The sequence below is a fragment of the Pinus tabuliformis genome, chromosome 7 (assembly GCF_031772625.1).
Source record: "Pinus tabuliformis cultivar Carrire ecotype Pingquan chromosome 7, CPIR1, whole genome shotgun sequence".
Classification (NCBI taxonomy): domain Eukaryota; kingdom Viridiplantae; phylum Streptophyta; class Pinopsida; order Pinales; family Pinaceae; genus Pinus; species Pinus tabuliformis.
This window is the reverse complement of record NC_142293.1, coordinates 60,734,039-60,756,509: the sequence shown is the minus strand read 5'-3', so window position 1 is coordinate 60,756,509 and position 22,471 is coordinate 60,734,039. Positions and strand designations below refer to the sequence as shown.

The window sequence follows — 22,471 nt, the reverse complement described above, 5'->3', positions numbered from 1 at the left end:
ATTACATGCATGAAAAAACAAAGATAAGTTGCTAGTATCCTTTAAATGAAATGGATGGTTACAGTGGTTTCCTTTGGATATGAACGTGTGTTGGTGGGAGAATGATCATAGTAATGTGGTAGTTATCGCAACATGTTTGATAATTATTTGTTTATACATGTACAATGTTATTAGAATAAGCATGTTGTGATATTATATTTACATCTCATGTATGCACATGAATAGCTGTTAAAAGATCGTTTTTAAAGATTGATTAATGATTGATTAATGATTTATCTAATCATGTTACCAAAGCTTGTTGACCACAATGATGACAAGAAATGATGGTGATTTGTATAAAAGACAAATTATGTTTAACGTTGTGGTAGTTAAAGAATTAATGGTCCATGCAGATGAGTACGAGCTACAGGATGGTCTACTAATTGAACAATCATGCCAAAATGATATAAAGAGTAATGATTTGTAGGTAAATGGCTTCATGATGATGATTGTGGCTTTTAGCTAGGTTGTTGTATTTTAATAATATTTCATTGTAATATTTTATGAAAATGGTTAAGGGATGAAATCCCTTATAAGTCATTGAGTGAGAGGTGAACACAAATTAAAAGTTTGATGGGTTTCACGCTACAAGGTTTCCAGCGTATATCGGTGGTCAATGATGTGTTTGCTTATTGTGTTAGTTTGATGATGTTGATTCCTTGCATGATGTGATGTTGATCATGTCAAGTTTGTGATTAATTTATCTGGTTAAAGGAAACATGAACTGGATGCAAGGTTACATCATATAATTTATGTTAATATACTACAATAATGATTGTTAATGGTTATGCAACTTATTATTCCTCTACTAAAGTTACTTTACATATTGATGAACATTTTATTTAATGGTTAATGAGGATATGGAATAGTTATTTAGATTATTATTATTATTATTATTATCTAATTTTAATGTCACGGCCAAGCCAAACACCAAATTGGTGTATGATACCCCCTTGTTTGTGGGACAAGGGACCCACCTCCGCGCAATGATTTGAATGCTAAGTCTACAAAGGCATACATACTCTAGCCCCCTCTGGTTTTGAACTCGTGACCTCTTAGAAGGAAACACATGTTCTTAACCATTACTCGCAGGTAATGTGTAAAAAATTTCTCACTCCCTGCGTTTTTGTGTGAGGTTACCGGGGATGTTACAACTAATGAAATTTATTAAATTTCTTAATAATATTTTTAGTTTATTAAATTTCTTTAAAATAATAATATTTTTGGTTTAGATTACAAATTTAAAAAAAAGAAAAGAGAGATTCATCTTATTTTACTCTTCATTATAATATATATAAATTTACTGAAATTGATTTTTTAAATTTAATTTATTATACTAACTTAATTTATTAAATTTCTTTTAAATAATAATATTTTTAGTCTATTAATTTTTTTCACAATAATAAATATATTTCTAGTTTACATTACAAATTATAAAGAAAATAAAATGATTAATCTCATTTTACTCTTTATTATGATATATATAAATTTGGTAAAGATGTTATGAGATATAATACTATTTTTTATAATAAATTATATATATATATATATATATATATATATATATAAGAAATAAGTTCTAATTAAGATATATATATATACCTCATAGCCCCAAGGGATAGCTCAAGTGGTCGAGTTCCCGTTGTGAAGTACTTTCCCAGTTGGGAGGTCACGAGGTCAAATCTCCTCGATGCCCTCGGGGTTAGGCCTGTTAAGATTGGCCGATGGGTAGATCCCTTCGGGTGGAACTGCCCCGATATTTTCCCGTGGATGTAGCGACCACTCAGTGATCGTGATCCACAGCTTAAAAAAATATATATATACCTCAAGTTGTCTTTATTGGCAATTCCATTTAACATTAAAAAATAATTATGTTGTTTTAAGCACCAAGACATTTCCAATAGTTTGAATGTCACTTCAATCAAAGCTCATATATAGAGGTTATGCCTTATGCATGTTGAACTACCTTGTTAACCAACATCGTAATGAGTGGATTCCATGTCAACCCACATTACTCAAATATTTGATGTCATGGCAACCCACATTACTCAAACATATGAGGATAGTGACATGCAAGAAGATTCTATAAGGTACAAAACCTACCACTAATTAATGGTTTAGGCATTCCAAAACTATGACCCTAAGTGACTATTGGGCTATGTTAGATACTAGGTTGCTAGAAAGTGAGGGATTCCATTATTTTAGCATTGTACTTGTTACATAGTTGAGTAGAGCGTATAGTAGTGGGATTTGAGAGTATAATATATGAGGAAGAATATTCCATAGTATGCATTTAGGCCAGTGCCAAAGGAAATTCCATAGTGAGTGCTCATTTTTTTGTAATTGCATTTTCATAAGTGAAGAAAAAGTGGAATAACATTTTCCTTCTAGTTGGGTTGTTTTCCATGTTGGGTTTCCTGAGAGTGATGATTATTTTTGGAAATTATATCTCTTGTCTTTGGAATTTGGAGGTAGAGAAGTGCCATATACTTGCAAAAGAGGAGGTACTTTGGAGGTTGAAAATTCAAACAATACGAATTCAGGAAGGGGATGACAATACAAAGTTTTTTCATTAGTTCATGAATAGAAGGAAAAGTATCAACTATATTTGGGACATAAGAAATGAGGAAATAGAGTGTTGAAATATTTCAAGGAAAAGTTGAAGTTGTGGTTAGTTATTTAGGTTTTTGTTCCAAGAACCCATGAGTTTTCCTTTAAAGGTATTAGAGAAGGGGTTTTGGGTTCTGTTGATTTATCTATGAGATATGTATGCCTTGGTCTCTAGATTTTTTCTTCTTAATTGTGCCAGAAGAGAGCAGTCTATCTCTCAATATATTTGGAGGTGCTTCATATTTCTTTGGTTTTGAGCTTAAACTTCAGATACCTCTAGTTAAATATGTATTTTAAATGTAACATTCTTTTCAAAGTAATACAAAATGCTCTATATATATAAAATTTGTAGGAATTTTTTGAACATATAAATAAATTTAGAGTTTCAAAAAAATCTTGAATGGAAAGTAAATCTCACACTTGTATATATAGACATAGACAAAAGAAAAAACATCATAACTATTTTTGAGATAAATCTCAACTCTGTATTCATGAATATTTCATAAAGTTTAAATACTACCATCCACATAATAATTATTGATAATTAAAATAAAATTCTCAAAATTCTATATCAAAATAAATAAACGCACATATAAACATAGTTAAATTCTAATATTTTAATTTATTTATAATTTTTATAAAATTATTTTTGATAATATTTTTTTTCATTCATATTAAATATTTTTATTTTTTTTGTACATTGTATTCTAAAAAAATTTACATTACAGGAGATTTACTCATAATAATGATAAAGTGTGCGCTAATATTAAATATTATTTGAAGATTCAACAAATTTGATTTAACACCTTTCACTTCATCAAATGAACTTTCTGGCTTTGAAGATGGATGCAGTGTTCACGAGAAACATCCAATGGAACATCAAGATCACATGATATTCCAACAATTTTTATCATCATATTTCTAATTCTAAAAGTCTATATATATATATATATATATATAAAAGTTTATTAAATTTCTTTAAAATAATAATATTTTTAGTATATTAAATTTCTTTAAAATAATAATATTTTTGGTTTATTAAATTTCTTGAAAATAATAATATTTTTAATTTAAAATATAAATTTATAAAGAAAATAAAATGATTCATCTTATTTTAGATGTTATCAAATTGATTATAATATATATAAATTTGATAGAGATGTTATCAAATAGATTGTGATAATACAATTTTTTATAATAAATTATTAGATTGATAATACAATTTAATAATATTTTTAGTTTATTAAATTTCTTTAAAATAATAATATTTTTAATTTAAATTATAAATTTATTAAAAAAAATTATTCATCTTATTTTACACTTCATTATAATATATATAAATTTGATAGAGATGTTATCAAAATGAATATGATAATACATTTTTTTTTTTTTAAAAACGAATTCAATTAACAGATAAAAAAAAAAAAAATATATATATATATATATATAATTGAAATCAATTTTAATAATTTAAAAAATATATATTCTTCACATCTAAATTTACCTCAAGCCCGTCTTTATTGGAAATTCCCCTTTACTATGAAAAAATTAATTGGCTGCTGCCTTTTTCATTTAGTGAGTACATACTTACATTCCACTTCTCATTTAATAAGTGGAGTGATTTTGAATTCTGAACACCGTGAAGAGGCGGGGAACATGGAAGCACGTGATCAGTAACATTCTACCAAAATTGAAGCACACACAAAAGTAATTCTTGCCGTGTGAGTCAAGTAACTACGTTTCTCTGTTTTTTCTCCTAACAGTAACAGTCACGCACCAGACCACAAGATTACAGACGGTGATAGGATCGCCCAGGTAGCTGGTAGGATTTGAATGCGGTTTAGTGTAAGGAGAGGATTATGGATTTCCGATTGACGCCCATTTACACGTTTTAAAGTTTTTTAGCCGCCAAATACAGTCTGTTTTAAAATAAACGCGTCATTGGTAACTTTCAAATAATTTTGAAAAGTGTCATAATGACGGGCATATAGCAAAATCAGAAGTTTGAAATATATTTGTTCACAAGTAGCGACCACCATTATTTTACTTCCGAAATCAATAAATGTATTCCAGGTTGGTCAATCCCTTTTGTGTTTGGTTCCCACCATTTCAGAAAGCCTAACAAATTAATTTAAAAGCCTCGCCTTCATGATATGGCCTCGCCTCCAAGAACAAGGATGACATTGCTTTCTCTCCCTGGAGACCAAATGTGTCTAGGCTCACATGATCTCCATAGAAGAAAATACAACCATACAGAATTAGTAATAATCTGGGCCACTTGAGTTGCACGTTTGTGGCACCTGGAAGGCGTAGCAGGAGCTCATATTATCATTACCGTTTGACTGCACGCAAATATCTGTGAGATATACCATAACAAAATACTTACAGGAACCATGGGGTTCCAACTTCCTAGTATAACATCTAACATATGGTAGATGGGATAAGATTTTGGGGCTCATGATTTCATGCATTTTTTTTCAGCATTGATATAGCTTTTTCATTGTTTTGAGCACATTACTATTAATGGCATTGTATTGTGTTGTACTACTCGATGACAGTGGAGCTACCCATGCGAAGTAGGAAGAGGAGAATCTTATGAACAAAGATGTATGGTGAGGTGAGGAATGTGGGTAGCATGTGTTTGTATACTCAATTAGTTGTCCACGTGGGATATGATGATTACTTGGGGTGGTTTTATTGTTATGAGAATGGAAACAAGGCAAAAAAAATACAAGGAAGAAGAAAATTTACCTGAGGATTTCGTCAGGAGCTTTAGGTTGCAAGCACCTTCCTGGGTTATGGAGGAATAAGGGGGAGAACAAGAACTAGTCTCAATACCGCCCACACCCATGGGTGCCACGCCCCTTATCACCCCTGGTGATCATTCTCCCCACCACCATATTTCTACCAATTCTCCTTGTTGTTACCCTTGGGTAGAGATCCCCCAAATCTTCTCAGACACATGACAGCACTTGCCCTCCTTCATCCTTGGTGTCTCTTTCTCTGCCCAGGTCCCCTTAGTTCAAGGCTCCTAGGACTCCAAGGACACCAAGGCTCACAGGACTCCAAGGAAACCATGGACTCCTTCCCTTATCTCTCCCAGGTTTCTGAGCCACATTGGGACTCCCAAGAGAAGGGTTTTGACCAATATGAAGACCTATCTGGAGGAGGTTGGGCACCTCACCAAGCTCAATCCTCAAGATGTGTGGCTCCCCTACATAGACTACAGGAATGGGAACGCTTACTATGCAGTGTTTCATAATCTCAATGTAGGTATTGGGTTTCAAGCCTTGATTCCGCCAATAGATTTTACCTTTCTTGGGATGGTATGCAGGATGTTCTTGATTTCTATGTCTTTTTTCTTTCATGTTTTCATGGTTTTTCTTACAAAATTGATTTTTAGATCCATCAAAATATGATCTGATGTCAGATCACATGGATGTATTTTGTAAAATAATTTGAAGTGATTTTAGATTCATATTGACCCTAATCTGTTATACTTCAAAAATGATCAAATTCCTTAGGTTAGCAATCTCAAAGTTTTCACACCCACTTGGTGTGATTAAATCATATTGATACTACTATATCTACCTAGGTTGTAGAATGTGCCCATGTAGAATGTGTTAGTTCAAAGGAATGTAATGGATAAATGCATGGGTTTCCTCTATAGAATGTGTCTAAGTTCAATGGAGTGCCGTGGATAAAAATGTGGGTTGTTGTGAGTTTGTTTCCTTTGCAACCATTGTTTTCATTTTCACTTCATTTTTCTTTTATATTTGTACTGTGACATTCATTCATAATTGTACTATGACTTAGAACTAACTTCTATTAGTTTTACATTTAAATAGATCCATCTAAATGCCATAATTTTAGATCTGTTCAAATAAATATTGTATTTTTAAAAATAACAATTTTTATGTTTTTGCAACCACTTGATGGAGTTAAATAGTCTTTAAGCTATTGGGATTCAAAATCATTAATATTACTACATCTGCCTTGTCTCTAGAATGTTCCTTTCACAACTATGAATATAGAAGTGTGTTGGTGTCGGTTTATTCCTTTTGCAACATTCTTGTGATTTGTACTTTCTTTCCCAAATTCTAGATCTATTGAAATAAATATTAAATTCCTAAAAGTGATAATTTTTATGTTTTGAATTCTTAAAGGTAACAATTTTTATGTTTTTGCACCCACTTGATGGGGTTAAATAGTCCTTTAACCTATTGGGATTCAAAATCATTGATATTACTACCTCTACCTTGGTTGTAGAATGTGCCTCTCAGAGCTATGAATACAGAAGTGTGGTGTTGTGGGTTTATTCCTTTTGCAACTTTGTTGTGATTTGTACTTTCTTGTCCATGAATATAAACAGGAGTTGGGGAATAATCTGTTTGACCATAGCATACCTGTGGCAACTCTACACTTTGTGGGTTCTTATCATGCTTCATGAAGATGTTCCCGGGAAATGCTACAACAAATATGTGGAGCTTGCACACGCTGCATTTGGTAACAATAACAGATACCTTCTGCAATTACAATCTTGATATCTAGGTTGCTTTATTACTAAGCTTAAGCTACATGTCTATTTCAGTTGGATATCAAAATGTGGATTGCTATCTCTAATGCAGAGTCCATACAATAGTCAATTTTAGTTATAAACATGTGATTTTAGTTATATTTGTTGTAGACCTAATAGCTTCAAGTATATATTAATGTTGGATATAATAATCCTAGATGGAAGAAATGTATGGATGCCAATTTTTATTTAAAATTTTCCATTATGGGAGTTTTGAGGTCTAGAATGGGTTTCCTAAGAAAATTATAAAATAATAGTGGAAATAATAAAATAATATTAGATTACATCATCAAATTTTAGAGGGAAAAAAGAAAAAACTATTTTTTCAACTTATCTCCCTATGGGTTTACTCAAATTTCAAGCGAAAACACTCGTTGGATGCATAATTTGATTCCTCATCCAAGGAGTACCCATGTTTGATACTTCCGATGGACTCTGCTACATGAAAAAATGATAAATAATGAAAAACATGATTGCAATCACATTTTTTTCATGTATTTCTCATTTTTTTCTTGTAGCGAGGTCCATCGAAAGTATGCAACATGGGTACTCCTTGGATGAAGAATTAAATTTTGCATCCAACGAGTACTACAGCTCAAAATTTGAGTAAAACCTTAGGGAGATAAGTTGAAAATGAGAGTTGAAAAAGTAATTCTATTATTTTTTAATCTTTATACTTTTTTACTCCAAAAACGGTGAATCATCATCCCCCATGGTTGGCATCCTCATCTTGAATCCTATTGGTTCTTATAAAGTTTATTTTGGTTGTACATTTTTCTTAGGAGACCCATTTTAAACCTCAAAATTCCCCTAATGAGGGGAGAGGCTTGGTGTATAGCTGACTCTGTTTCCAACTATTTATGTGTCAGTCGAGATGGCAACTGCCCTGATACTAATTGGTGGAGAGACAATGAAGTTGTTTTTTCAAATAGTTTGTGGCCCAACATGTGGATTTTTATCCACTTACTATAGCGGAATGATATTTGCTTTTCATGTCCCTTTGCATTATTCTGACCTAGCTACCTAATCTTAACTACATTGCAAGACACTACCTTATAGGTGCTATAACTGCAATTGCCTAATAGACTATGGTATCAAGTTTGTCCACAAGCAAGCCTAGACACTTGGGCATATGTTATGAAAACTTAAAGTCCAAGATGGATACTACACAACAAAATTATTATTTTTCCTTCAAGGGTCACAATCTTGCTCTGGAAATACACGTATTGTGCTTTTGTAGCAACATAGACTTGTGTTTCCTTATTATTGCTTACCTTTGTCTATATTGTTCTAGAGAAGGTTACATGTTGATAGCTTACCTTATCAATGATCTTTCTTTCCTGTGAGATTGACTAGGAAGTTGTATCTGAGAATGTAGGCTATTATGCCATCTAGTCTCAAGCATCCTGCATCTATACCAATGTGGAGAGGAGCAAAGGTTTCTTATTTACTTGTGGCTAAGTGCGTGTTCCCCATTACAATTGGAGGTTATTGGGATTATGGAGATTTTGTAAGTGTCAATCACTTGCCTTCTCAAACTTATATTTGAGTAAAATCATAAATGTTCTTAGTGTTTATATCTTATTGATCTATTTTATGGCAGTAAATCTCATGCTGCTAATTTATTTCTTCTTAATTTGTTATGCAAGGTTGCCAACAATATATTTTCCTTCGGTGCCTTAGGAACTTGCATCATTCAAAATTTGTTGTTAATTGGTTGGTCTCATAAAATTCTCTTTCATATCATTGTTCATAAACAACATAGTCTTTCACCATTATGAAGTATCATGAACTTACTTTAACTAGTATCATTTTGAAATTATACATTTGTTATTTAATGGATCCTCTTCTATAACCATATTTAACTTGTATGTAGTTTGCACTTCTTGTGATATGAACAACAAAAATACAACCATGTTCAAGAAAACCACGTTTGAAGTTATTTCCTTGGTAATTAAGGAATTTGGTTCACTTAACCTAGGGGCAGTTTCGGTTGAGGCTTTTTGCATTGATATTGTGGTCAATAGTTGATGAATACACGTGCTTTATCAAACTAGACACATAATATTCCTATGATATGACACTATTCTATGTGCAGATCCTCTGCCTAACAATGCTACTTCTCTAGTTTTGTTGGGGATATTACTGTCATAGGCCTCTCTCTAATGTGAAAAATAATTTATTTTTGCTGTAAGAGTGTCCCAAAAAATTGTATCCCAATGCCTCCCTTATTTTAGCTATAACATAGTCTTCTTCACTTTTATCAGTGGTTAGGTTGTTCTAATCTTTATGAGTTTTCCATTTAACTTAGACGAGCAAATGTAGGTTGTTCTAATATTTATGAGTTTTCTATTTAACTTATAATAGATTTGAAGATTTGAAGCAGGTTACACCGGCCAGAACAATAAGCGCCATGCCCTCATTGGGTTCGTGCTGGATTTCACGTCTTCTATGACTTCATTTCTCTCTTCATTGCGGTTGTACCTCCCTTTCTCATTGCAAGTCTGTTAGGAGGTTTGAGTTGCACCTCCCTTTCTCTCTAGCATTGTAGGTCTGTTAGGAGGTTTGAATCTGCCAGTGATTTTTGCATAACCTTTGTTTTTATGTGGGTTTCTATTAAGAATTTTTTAAAAGAGCTAACAAAATTTTAAAATAAATAGCTGATAGGGAGGGGAACCGTCAAATTCAACCCATGTTCCCGATAAAATAATACTTCTTATTTAAATTATATTTTTTAATTAAAAATGAATTTTATAAAATAATAAGATTATACAAATTTGACTTTCTTAAAACTACAAACTTTCCGCTCTCTTCACCAAATTTCACGAAGAATTCTCCACAATAATCCGCCCTCGTTACACTCCTGCTTTGGACGAGGATAGATGGAGACAAAATCCCATGCGCACGATTCCTCCTAGGACATGTTTTTCCGTCTTTAATTTGTTTCTCTCACATTTCTGATTTAAAAGGTCAAATCATTATGGAGAAAGGGTCACTGTTTGTCTAAATCTCGCTGTTGCACTGGTACCCATTGCGTAATTTCATGTTTTTTTTTTCAGAAGAAAAAGCAGTATTGGTATTTATATTATGTTCAAAAACAACTTTGTATTTACAAAAATATGTCGAGATTTTATCCCGGATATGGCATCCTATTCTGAGAGTATTTTCATTTTTACATCTTTCATTGATCATATTCAAAATGTTTGAGTTGAAAATAATTAATATTATTTTGTATTAATTGAGAAATGGTTACACAAGTTGTAACATATCTCCTTAGTTTAGGATTTGTTCCTAGAGTTTAGGAGTTAGGTGCAACTTCCTGATTTCTAGTAAATGTACTTAATTATGTAATGGTTCATTTGATGGAGGGTAGAGTGTACGGAGAGTTCTCTTTGTATGAGTGCAGTCTCCAGGTGCAGTACTCACCTATGAGCTGTAACTCCTTCTTTATAATTCAAATCTGATTTTTATCTTGGTATCAGAGCTTAGAGTAGGAATAGCCTTAATTTTTTTTAGGATGCATCATTGATCACAGAGTTGTAGTGGCACATTTGTAGAATCAAGTGGACTGCAGTAACACCTGGAGCATAGGTCTCAGATGACTGATCATCTCTGAGCGCAAGAAAGTGTTGGCGCGGTTTTGACGCGAACAGTCGTGCCGTTTTTGAGCGGAAAGAACAGCTGGCACGGGTTTTTAAGGAACAGTCGCGCCACTTGGCGCGGTTCTGAGGGTGATAAGCGTGCCAGAAAGTACAATTAGAGAGGAAAATCAAGGATTAATCGCGCCAATTTCGTGCCTCGCATCGATTTTGTTTCAGGCACGGGTATTTCGCTGTCAAGGAGCGCCAACCTCTTTCTGATTGAAAAATCTGCAATTTTTGCAGATCGGAGTTGCCCGGTGGTGGCACTTTGAATTTCCAGATCTATTCAGTGGTAGCAGATCGGAGGAGCCCGGTGGTGGCGTATTGAAGTTCCTGATCTACTCGGTGGTAGCAGATCGGACTTGCCGGTGGTGGCGTGTTGAAGTTCCTGATCTACTCAGTGGCAGCAGATCGGATTTTCCTGGTGGTGGCGCATTGAGTTCCAGATTTGTTCGGTGGCAGCAGATTGGATTTGCCCGGTGGTGGCGCATTGGAGTTCTGGATCTATTCGGTGGCAGCAGATCGGACTTGCCCGGTGGTGGCGCATTGAAGGTACAATTTTTTTTTCTTCAGCAAAACAGAGGTTCGGATTTGGTATAAGTAAATATGAATAACAGTTTAGAATCGTATCTCCACGAGTTTGGCAAACTCGATGGATTGAATTTCAACAACTGGAAATTCAAGATGCACACTTTACTTGAAAGTGCAAATGCATGGGCGATCGTTACAAGAAGTGAGCTGAGATCAGGATCAGCCACACAAGAACAAGATTGGGATAAAAGGGAGACAAAAGCAAAGGTCATATTGAAGATGTCCGTCAAGGACAATGTTATCCCACATATTAGAGACTGTAAATCGGTCACTGACATTTGGACGACCATTAAAAACCTATACCAGACGTAGAATTCAAATCGTGTCTTGTCACTCAAAGGCAAGCTGTTTGCATTGAAGATGGAGGAGAATGAATCCGCTACTGGATTCATTGCGAGAGTCAAAGACCTAAAGGACAGATTGGGAGATATCGGAGAGAAAGTTTCCGATTCAGATTTGGTCACGATCACGTTGAATGGAATGATTGATGATTACTAGACATTTATCACAGGGCTGTCAGCAAGGGAGAAAACCCCTTCATTTGAAGAGCTGACAGGGATTCTGATACAAGAAGAAGAGCGACGACAAAATTTGAAGTCGCATAGCAATGACCTTGCTCTGATGGCAAAAAGGAGACAGTTCAAAGGGAAGCAGCATCAGCAACCGCAGCAGAAGCAGCAGAGAGGAGCCAACACATTTCAGAAGAGACCGTTTAAAGGTGTGTCTGCTAATAATTTTCCCATCAAGAAATGTTTTTACTGTGGAAAATCTGGACATGAGATTAGAGATTGTTATAAGAGGCAGGCAGACGAAGGAAGAAACAAATAGAGAAAACATAAGGGTTACTTCGTTAAGGAAGAGGAGGATTATAGCCACGAACTTCGACTATTTATAGTCGATTGTGCTCTTTCAGCTTCAAAGGAGGATGAGGACGACATATGGTATGTCGACTCTGGCGCATCCTCACATATGACTGGTAAGAAGGACTGGTTTGAATTTCTTGAAGAAACTTCATGTGGGTCGAAAATCTATTTAGGAGATGATAGTGGACATGAGATCAAAGGATATGGTAATATTCCTGTAAAATTACCTAGCGGAGATATTAGACACCTTAAAAATGTATTGTATGTTCCAGGAATTAAGAAAAATTTGGTCTCTGTCTCAATGATTACTGATCAGGACATGCAAGTTCAATTCTTTAAAACTAATTGTGTCATTAAGGATAGCCAGATGGAAACAGTTGCAACAGGAGTGTGCGTGGGAAATTTGTACAGACTAGATGTGAAGAGTATGCCACAGCAAGTAATGGTTGCAGTTGGATCGAGAGCCGAAAATCTCTGGCATCAGAGGTTCGGCCATCTTAATCTGCAAAACCTCATCCTACTTCAAAGAAAAGGTATGGTCGATGGACTCCTGTTTTCCATAATGTTAAGCTGGATTGTGATGGATGTGCATTAGGGAAAATGCATAAAGAGGAGTTCCCTTTGCATGTTAATAGAAAGGAAAGAGACATTTTAGAACTGGTGCATACAGACATCTGTGGACCCATGCAAACCAGGTCATTAGGAGGAGCATATTACTTTCTCTTATTTACAGATGATTGCACTAGATTTTCATGGGTATACTTTCTGAGTAAAAAGAGTCAAGCTTTTCAGTATTTTAAAGAATTTAAATCCATGGTAGAAAACCAGACAGGAAAAAGGATAAAAATTCTCTGCTCAGATCAAGGGGGAGAATACAGGTTGGGAGAGTTCATGGATTTCTGCAAGCATCATGGGATTGTGCAACAGTTTACAGTGCCTCACACTCCACAGCAGAATGGAGTGGCAGAACGAAAGAACAGAACTCTTGTGGAGTGCGCAAGGAGCATGCTTCAAGGTAAGGGTCTATCAAATGGTCTTTGGGCAGAAGCTATTAACACTGTTGTATATTTAAAGAATAGGAGTCCTACTAGATGTTTAGGCTTCAAAACCCCTTTTGAAGCATTGTTTGGATTCAAACCAGCAGTGAGTCATTTAAGAATATTTGGGTCAAAAGCTTATGCTCATATACCTAAGGCAGATAGAAAGAAGTTAGATCCTAAAGCCCTGAAATCTATATTTGTTGGATATGGCACTGAATTCAAGGCATATAAGTTATTTAATCCTGTGACTCACAAGGTTTTTCCAAGCAGAGATGTCATATTTCATGAACAGGTTGAAGAAGGAAAAAATGACTCTAACAGTGATTGGCACATTCCATTGTTATTGGAAGAAAACAGTGAGGAAGATGAAGAGCAGGAGGAGAAACAAGAAGAAGAAGTAACAGATGATGTAATCAATGAAGATGCAAGCCCAGAAAAGGCTGAAATTGAGGTAAGTCCCCTACCAAGGAGATCAGGTAGGAAGACTCGATTATCTTTTAAATTGAAAGGCTATGCATTAATGTCAAAGATTTTAAACATTGTAGAACCTGCAAATTATGAGGAAGCAAGTAAATCTGATGCATGGAGGGCTGCAATGTATGAGGAAATAGATTCAATAAACAGAAACCATACTTGGGATTTGGTTGAATTGCCTGAAGGTAAAACCCCCATAGGATGCAAATGGCTGTATAAACCAAAAATAAATGCAGATGGGAGTATAGAGAAACTTAAAGCTAGACTGGTAGCAAAGGGTTACTCACAGCAAGAGGGAATAGATTTCGATGACACCTTTGCTCCTGTAGCCAAATTAAACACCATTAGAATTCTAATTTCCTTAGCAACAAAACATAAATGGCAGTTACACCAGCTAGATGTTAAGTCTGCATTTCTAAATGGTGACTTAAAGGAAGAAATTTATTTATTACAGCCTAAATGTTTTGTGAAAAAGGGACAGGAACATCTTGTGTGTAAATTGAAAAAGGCACTTTATGGTTTAAAACAGGCACCTAGGTCATGGTATGAGAAAATTGATTCATTTTTTTTACAGCATGGCTTTCATAGGAGCTTGAATGATCCAAATCTGTATACCAAGTTTAATAAACAGAGGCAAATCATTTTGATTTCTTTGTATGTAGATGATATGATCATAACAGGGAATGCTAACAATCTGATCAAAGAAATCAAACAACAAATGTCACAAGTGTTTGAGATGAAAGATCTTGGAAACCTTCATTATTGTTTGGGATTGGAGGTATGGAGAGACTCTAGACAAACTTTTCTTACTCAAGGGAAGTATGCTAGAAGCTTGTTGGAAAGGTTCAGAATGGAGCAGTGCAGATTAGCAGCAACACCATTACAACAGAATTTAAAGTTGAGCAGTGACGACGGCACTAAAGAAGTGGATGCTACCATGTACAGACAGCTAGTTGGTAGTTTGATATATCTGACTACAACTAGACCAGATTTGGCATATTCTGTTAGTACATTGAGCCAGTTCATGTCAAAACCACTCGAAAGTCACTGGGTCGCAGCAAAAAGTGTGTTGAGGTATCTTAGTGGTACTAGTAATTATGGCATTTTGTACACTGACACTTCTGATGTTATTCTAGCAGGTTTTTCAGATTCCGATTGGGCATGTAACTTGGATGATCAAAGATCTATCACAGGTTACGCATTCAGCATTGGATCCGGGGTCATAGTGTGGACTCTATCTTCATGTGAAGCTGAGTACCAAGCATTGTGTGCAGCCACATGTGAAGCTATCTGGTTGAGAAGACTTCTCAACGATGCAGGAGAAGAGCCGAAAGAATCAACTATTATCAAAACCGAGAACTAGAGTACCATCAAGCTTGCAAACAATCCAGTCTTTCATAAAAATACCAAGCATATTGATACTCAAGTTCACTTTGTTCGAGAGAAGCAACAGTCAAAAGAGATATGTGTTGAATATTGTAAAACTTGTGATAACATGGCTGATATTTTTACTAAGCCTCTTGGGTGTGTAAAGTTTGAATTGTTTAGAGGGATGCTAGGAGTTCAGGATAATCCTTTCTCCATTAAGGGGGGGAGTTGAAAATAATTAATATTATTTTGTATTAATGGAGAAATGGTTACACAAGTTGTAACGTATCTCCTTAGTTTAGGATTTGTTCCTAGAGTTTAGGAGTTAGGTGCAACTTCCTGATTTCTAGTAGATGTACTTAATGATGTAATGGTTCATTTGATGGAGCGTAGAGTGTACGGAGAGTTCTCTTTGTATGAGTGCAGTCTCCAAGTGCAGTACTCACCTCTGAGCTTTAACTCCTCCTTTTTAATTCAAATCCGATTTTTATCTGTTTGGTCAGCATAGAGGTCATTTCATTATAGAAATATTAAAAAAACCTCTAAAATATGGAGATACCTGGCCCTCTAACATATTTTCTAGAAAAAAGGTGCTTTAAGCATACCAGATTTTTGTAGAGTTATATGCCCGGCATAGAGAAAGGCTGAATGTCATATGTACAAGGTTCTATAGAAATACTCAGTTGCCACTTACCGTATGGAGACTGCATTCCCTTCTTTGAAAGTTCATCAGCTTGTCCATTTTCCGTAATTTCATGTTTGAAATGTATAAAATTACTATGTAGAGCTGTTACGGTACAAATAGGGTTTGAGAAATCTGTGTACATCGCAGGTTTTACAGGTTGTTATTATCAAAATTACAGGGATTCAAGTTTATAGTGTATGAAATTATTAGATGAAATTGTTCCACGACAATTAGGGTTTAAGAAATCTATGTATCAAGGCAGAATTTAAATTTTTGGCATATTTTCAAACATATCAAAAAATTGATTGATATCAATAATTAATGAATTTCATTTTTATGGGTAAAAATCCCAAACTACCGCAAAATTTGAAAATTAAAAATTAACCAGACGACAAAAGAACTCGAAAATGCAATCAGTCAAAAAAGGTGAGCACGTCGAGGGTTTACATATCTTCGCTAATGTCTCAAGATAGGGTTTGGTTCAACGAGTAATCACATTATTTCTTTATAATCTGGTTTGGTCGAATTCTGCTGCAACTTTTTCAGGTTTCAAGGTTGAGGCAGTGAGAAATGCCTCACTCATTGTTTCCAATAAATAATTGACTTGGATATATGGATCGGTTTACCAAATGATTGAAGTAAGAAAATTTATTTATGGTTATCTACCATAAAGATATATTATTGTTTGAAGTAAGAAATATTATTGTTAATCACCCTACATCATTTTGCGATATTTATTAAGTTAATTAATTGTAAACTATATATTTGAACTGTTTTTATATTACTTTTAATCATTTTACATTAATATATTTATTTAGAAGATTTAATATTTACATAATATAGATGATAGAGGATTGACATTTATTTTAAATATATTTATATTTTTATGTTTTTCAATTTATTTTTAAAAAGTCATGTTCTCAAGTTTTATTAAAATATTTTTACTTTTTAGTTTATGCTGTTAAAAAAATTTCTCACTTGTTGTTGTTGCTGCTTTAATAATCCTCTTTGCTCGTTTATTTTGGAATAAGGTTTCTAAAATTTTAATTTAATTGTCAATAATTATTAGATAGATGGTAATGGTCTAACCTTCACTAAATATTCTAGAATAGTTTTAATATTAGTCACAAATCAAAAAGTGAGATTTATCTCAAAACTACTTATGTCCTTTCTTCCCTTTAAATTAAATTGGTTAATTAAAAAAATGGCACATGAACAAGTATAGTATGAAATGAGCTATGGTTTGTTGGACATCTAGTATTGATAATCCATAATAATGACCCGTGATATTATAAAAACATCTATTTATAAGTATATAAAGTGAAGGTGAATATTCACGATTTAGAGTCTTGTTATATGTTTTTCAAATTGTAAATATGTTTACTTTATATATTCATTTTTTTTATAATCAATAAGAACAATAATAATAATAATAATAATTTAAAATAAAATTATAATTTAGTTAAATTTTATGACTGATGTGTTATGAGGTGAATAACTTGGTTCCTAGTATCGATTGATGCCTATTGGCATTTTTGAAGCCTTAACAATATGAGATGTATAATAATGTAAATACATGTATATCTTTTATGGTTTTTTTGGTTAATTTTATCTAAAATTCAATAACGATTTCTATGAATTGCAAATTTGATCTATGGATTTTACACAATCTAAGAGTCCTAGATTGTAAATCCATTTATATAGTTAAAAATATATTTTAAGTAACAAAAAAGTTTTCATTTTGTAAAAAATAAATCATCAAATTTTAAGAAAAAATATAAATAATTACTATAAAAAAATGATAATTATTTAAAAAAAAATACTATACAATAATATTTCATTTTAATTATATAAAAATTTAGTGCTCAAAGATTTGTAGTCAAGGGTTTTAGGTGTTACTCCTAGCTCCACAATTCTTGAAACCATATCCTTCTCCTCTGTCTTTGCTTCCACTACATTTTGAGTAGCTCATTGCCCTGCCTCTGCTTGGCACGACCATTTATGTGCCTCTACCTCTGCCTCCTTCACCCCCCTTCAAAAGATTCACCTAATCCACATTTTGCAGAACCTCACAATGATGCCTCAGGGAAAGAAGTGAGCCCCTAGTGTCTGCTTCATAAAGACAAAATAGATTCCAGAGGTAGAAATACTAGCGCATAGACTCAATTAAAGATTTCAACACATGAAGGACGAGGAGATGATTTGTAAATTCGTTGGCATTTAATCAACATATAAAACCCTCTTCAGTTGGATAAATGCCAAGTGGAAACCAAAGGCACATTGTGACTTCCATTTGGGTTCAAAAGGTGAAGTAATGCAATGCAAGAGTTTAACACATGAAGGACCACATGATGATTTGTAAATTTGTTGGCATTTGATCAACAAAGAAAGCCCTCATTAGTTGGATAAATTCCAAGTGGAAACCAAAGGCACATTGTGACTTCCATTTGGCGTCAAATGGCTTCTTCACCTTGGTCTTATGCAATGGAGGAATAGAGGTTGTGGATAACAAGGGCAATGGATTAGATACGTCACAAAGGATGAGGAAAAAGGAAAGGCTTAGTTCATGATATAGGAGAGTCAAGGTCAACCATGAATTTTCCCAACTCATAGAGATCAACATTCTAAGACTTCCATATTATACTAGTTATAGATAATAAGCTTGAGTAGTAAAACTAGGAAGGGCTAAAACACATGAGAGACAATGTAAAACCAAAAAACTCACCAGTGAGTTTAGAGTTTGAGTTAACGGAGATGAGCTTGGGGAAGAGACCATCACCACACTGTTACAAATAAAAAAATAATATGAGATAAATAATGAAAACAATCACACAACAACAATACACTAAACCTTGCAAACTGATTTACTCTCAAAAACCACAACTTGCGAAAAATTATCCAAGAATAGACCTATTATAATCTTATGACTTAAAAACAACCAAATCTACCAACATCTTGTCTTGACCAAGTGAGCCCTCCACTTAACTCACATTAAAATGGAGAACTCTCAAACCTTTTAAAGGCTTCATCCTATGTAATTCATAGGTTCTAATACCATGGGTAGCAAAATAATGTACTTAAAAATATCATTGTGAATTAACAAATTTTTTTATCTAATCAAATTTACCTAAACACAATATTATATTAAACTATATTGCTTCTTTATTTTTCATAAATAATATGCCCAAAAATATCTATGTAAACTTAATAACTTTTTCATCTAATTAAATTTAGCCTAACATACTATTAAATTAAACCGTATCACTTCTTTATTTTTCATAAACATTAATATGCTTATGCAATTAGAGAAAAAAAAAAAAAAACGATGCTCTAGTTTCTTTCCAAAATAATATAAGATGTACTCATACTAACAATATCGAAATATGTCAAACGAATAAGCTTACATTGTATTGATATCCATGCAAACCAAACTCCTCAAAACGCATGGGGGACGTCCTTTATCACAAAAAAAAATGACAACTTGTTAACAAGGCGGAGTGTCGTCATCCCTAAGGAAGGAAGACACCCCATTTGGGTAAACATGGTTTTAATATTCAATACCTCGGAATGACACCCCATTTGGGTAAAGATTGTTTTCATATTCATTACGGTAATGTTAATACTAACCTATTTTACTAATTGGAATAGAAAGAGTTGCCGCAATGGGTCTCACTGTCACTTAAAAATTTAATCATCTATAAAAAAAATTATTTCAATACCTTTGTTTTAAATATATTTATTTTTGTTTTATATATATTTCGTTTTATTTATATATATATTTTTTTGTAAATCATAGATGTATATTAGATCACAAAATTACATAATAATACAAAAAGTCTGTATAACCAGACATAACAGAGTGCTTTAGGCTAGACCGACCCAAAAACCGCACACAGGGCCTTAAGGATCAGTAGGCTTGCGGCTTAAGAACTGAGCAACCATACAGAAACTTGACAAGCTAAGACCGATGTATAGAAAAGGCTAACCACGCAGGGCTGCCAGACAAAACTAGACTCAAAATTGACATAGAGGCCCTAAGAAAGCCTGTCGCAAACAAGACATTAGCAGACATTAATAGGAAAATACCCAGTAGAGGATGGCTGTTGTCCAGAGAAGAGAAGACTGCGTCTTAGAACTCACTAATCCATTTCCGCGAAGTCCTTCATGGGAGCACTTGGACCAGCTGCTTCATTTTCAGTATCAACATTTGGAGCCTTCTAGGAGTTATGGTACTTGACAGTGGAGGTTTTGAAATCTTCCTCCGAGACTTCAACAACAATATTAAGCCCTTGGCGAATAGAGAGCTTGAAGAGTCGGGTGAAAGCCCCCATACTCTGGGAAAGCATTCTAAGTTCCTCCGTAAGAGCTTTCATATTGACTTCCAATGAGTCTAGCCTTGCAGAATTTTTGGCTGAGGCAAGAGAAGTAGCATAGTAAGCATCTTTCAAGGCAGCTCCCTACATACTGAGAGCTTTGGCTAGCATGGTTTTCATGCGCCAAGCTTCACTCTGAGTCTTTAGGAATTGAGTGGCCCTAGTGGCAGGAGTACCTGGGTCTGAGAGCCAATTGGTTTCCTCCCCGATGGTATTAATATCCAGCCCCTCCTGGGCTTCATTCACCTTAGCTTTGATTTCTTCAATTTTCTTTTTACCCCTTGCAGAGACAGAGGTCTTGTAAGCCTCTCGGGCTCTCTTCAACTCCCTGATAGCTGTTGCATTTTGACTAACTCTGTTCCTCATAGTGTTGTTGCAGGTATCGGCGGGAAATAAACAAGCTTCTGAAAACCAAACAGTTCGCATAGGGCTTAGCTCTAGGAGATAGGTATGGCAGATTAAAACACTTACATTGATCTTTGTATTTATGATTGAAGGTGCAATGTGATGGTTCGCGATCCCCAGTGGAGCCTCCATAATTCCTTGGTTTTTTACAAAATTAATCCCCATTAGGTCCCCGATTGTCTTTCCATGATCCCTGTCGATTGCGTCCATGTTGCCACGCTTATGGCTGCTAAACATGGGCCATGTGTCCTTTGTTGTGCTGTCCATTATCTGACTTACATTCCTGTGAGAGATCGTCCCCCCCTTTCGATGTGAGTGATGGGACCTCCCTTCGCAGTGCCATTTCCGGGCATAATGACTTGGGGAGTGATCATTTATGGCTGTCCTCATGAGTCATTGAAGAGTGGTACCATGAGTGCCACTCAACCCTTCTTCCATGCTCATAATGTCTTGCTTGGATGGTTGTAAACGCTTGGCCCGAAGCTCCTCACATGTTATGTCATGCCAACAAGTGTTCGGGTTGTTATTTCGATGATTGACCCTGTAGTTTGCAAGGCAATCCGCCACAGCATTCGCTATATGTATTACGACCTGCAAAATAACACCATCAAGAACTGAAAGATGCTTTGCAATGAGCTCTGTTACTTTGGCAAGTCTCCAATGCTTCATTACCTTTTCAGGTCATGAACCAGTTTGCAATTTCCTTGCTGCGTTGATTGTCAGTAGAGAGTCCCCTTCCAAAACTTTACATGGTATCAGAGACCTAGAAATCTGGAAGAACCCCAGGATGAGACTATGCCTGATGTTGAAGGGCCAATGGACCCTATTGATCCTTCCCCTTCTCTAGGAAAGAGGCCATCATGGCTCAGGGACACCCTCGAAGATGTTGAGGGTCATGCTGCCCCAAAGGGGAACATTCCGAGAAAGCAAGAAGCCGTGTAGATACCAAGGGTATCTAGCTGCCATGAGTACTATTATACAATCTGAACCTGGATCTTTTGAGGAAGCCATCAAGCATCAAGTCTGGAAGGATGCTATGCATGAAGAATATGAGGCTATTATGAAGAATGATGTCTGGGATGTGGTCCCGAGACCGAAGGACAAATCTGTTGTCACCGCTAAATGGCTCTACAAGATTAAACATGGATCTGATGGGAGTGCTGAAAAGTTTAAGGCAAGATTTGTTGCCCGTGGCTTCTCTCAAAAGGAAGGAATTGACTATGACGATATATTTGCACCTGTGGCTCGATATACCACCATCCGATCCATCATAGCCCTTGCTGCTACGCAAGGATGGAGTCTTCATCAGATGGATGTCAAGACCGCTTTTCTGCATGGTGCAATAAAGGAAGAGGTGTATGTAGAACAACCTCTGGGATTTGAAGTTCAAGATCGAGACACTTAAGTTTCCAGGTTGAAGAAAGCCCTCTATGGGTTAAAGCAAGCACCCAGAGCTTGGTATGAGAGGATGGATAGTTACTTGATGAAGCTGGGCTTCACTCGAAGCAATGCTGATCCAAACCTTTACTTTAAGGTTGTGGAAGGAAAGCATCTCATTCTAGTGCTGTATGTGGACGACCTCTTCCTGACAGGTGATGACCCTCTCATTCATCAATGTAAGAGGGAGCTTGCTGCTGAGTTCGAGATGAAAGACCTAGGACTGATGCACTATTTCCTAGGCCTGGAGGTCTGGCAGAGACCTGGAGAGATTTTCCTTTCTCAAGGAAAGTATATTGTGAAGCTTCTGGAAAGATTTGGGATGGTGGACTGTAAGTCCGTGTCGACACCAATGGAACTCAACTTTAA

General features: G+C 35.0%; 1 pseudogene; it reads left to right on the top strand.

Annotated features, from left to right (window-relative positions):
• Positions 1-2,070: 2,070 nt before the first annotated feature.
• On the top strand, positions 2,071-12,285 carry LOC149245200 (lysine histidine transporter-like 8; annotated as a pseudogene).
• The last annotated feature ends 10,186 nt before the right edge of the window (positions 12,286-22,471 follow it).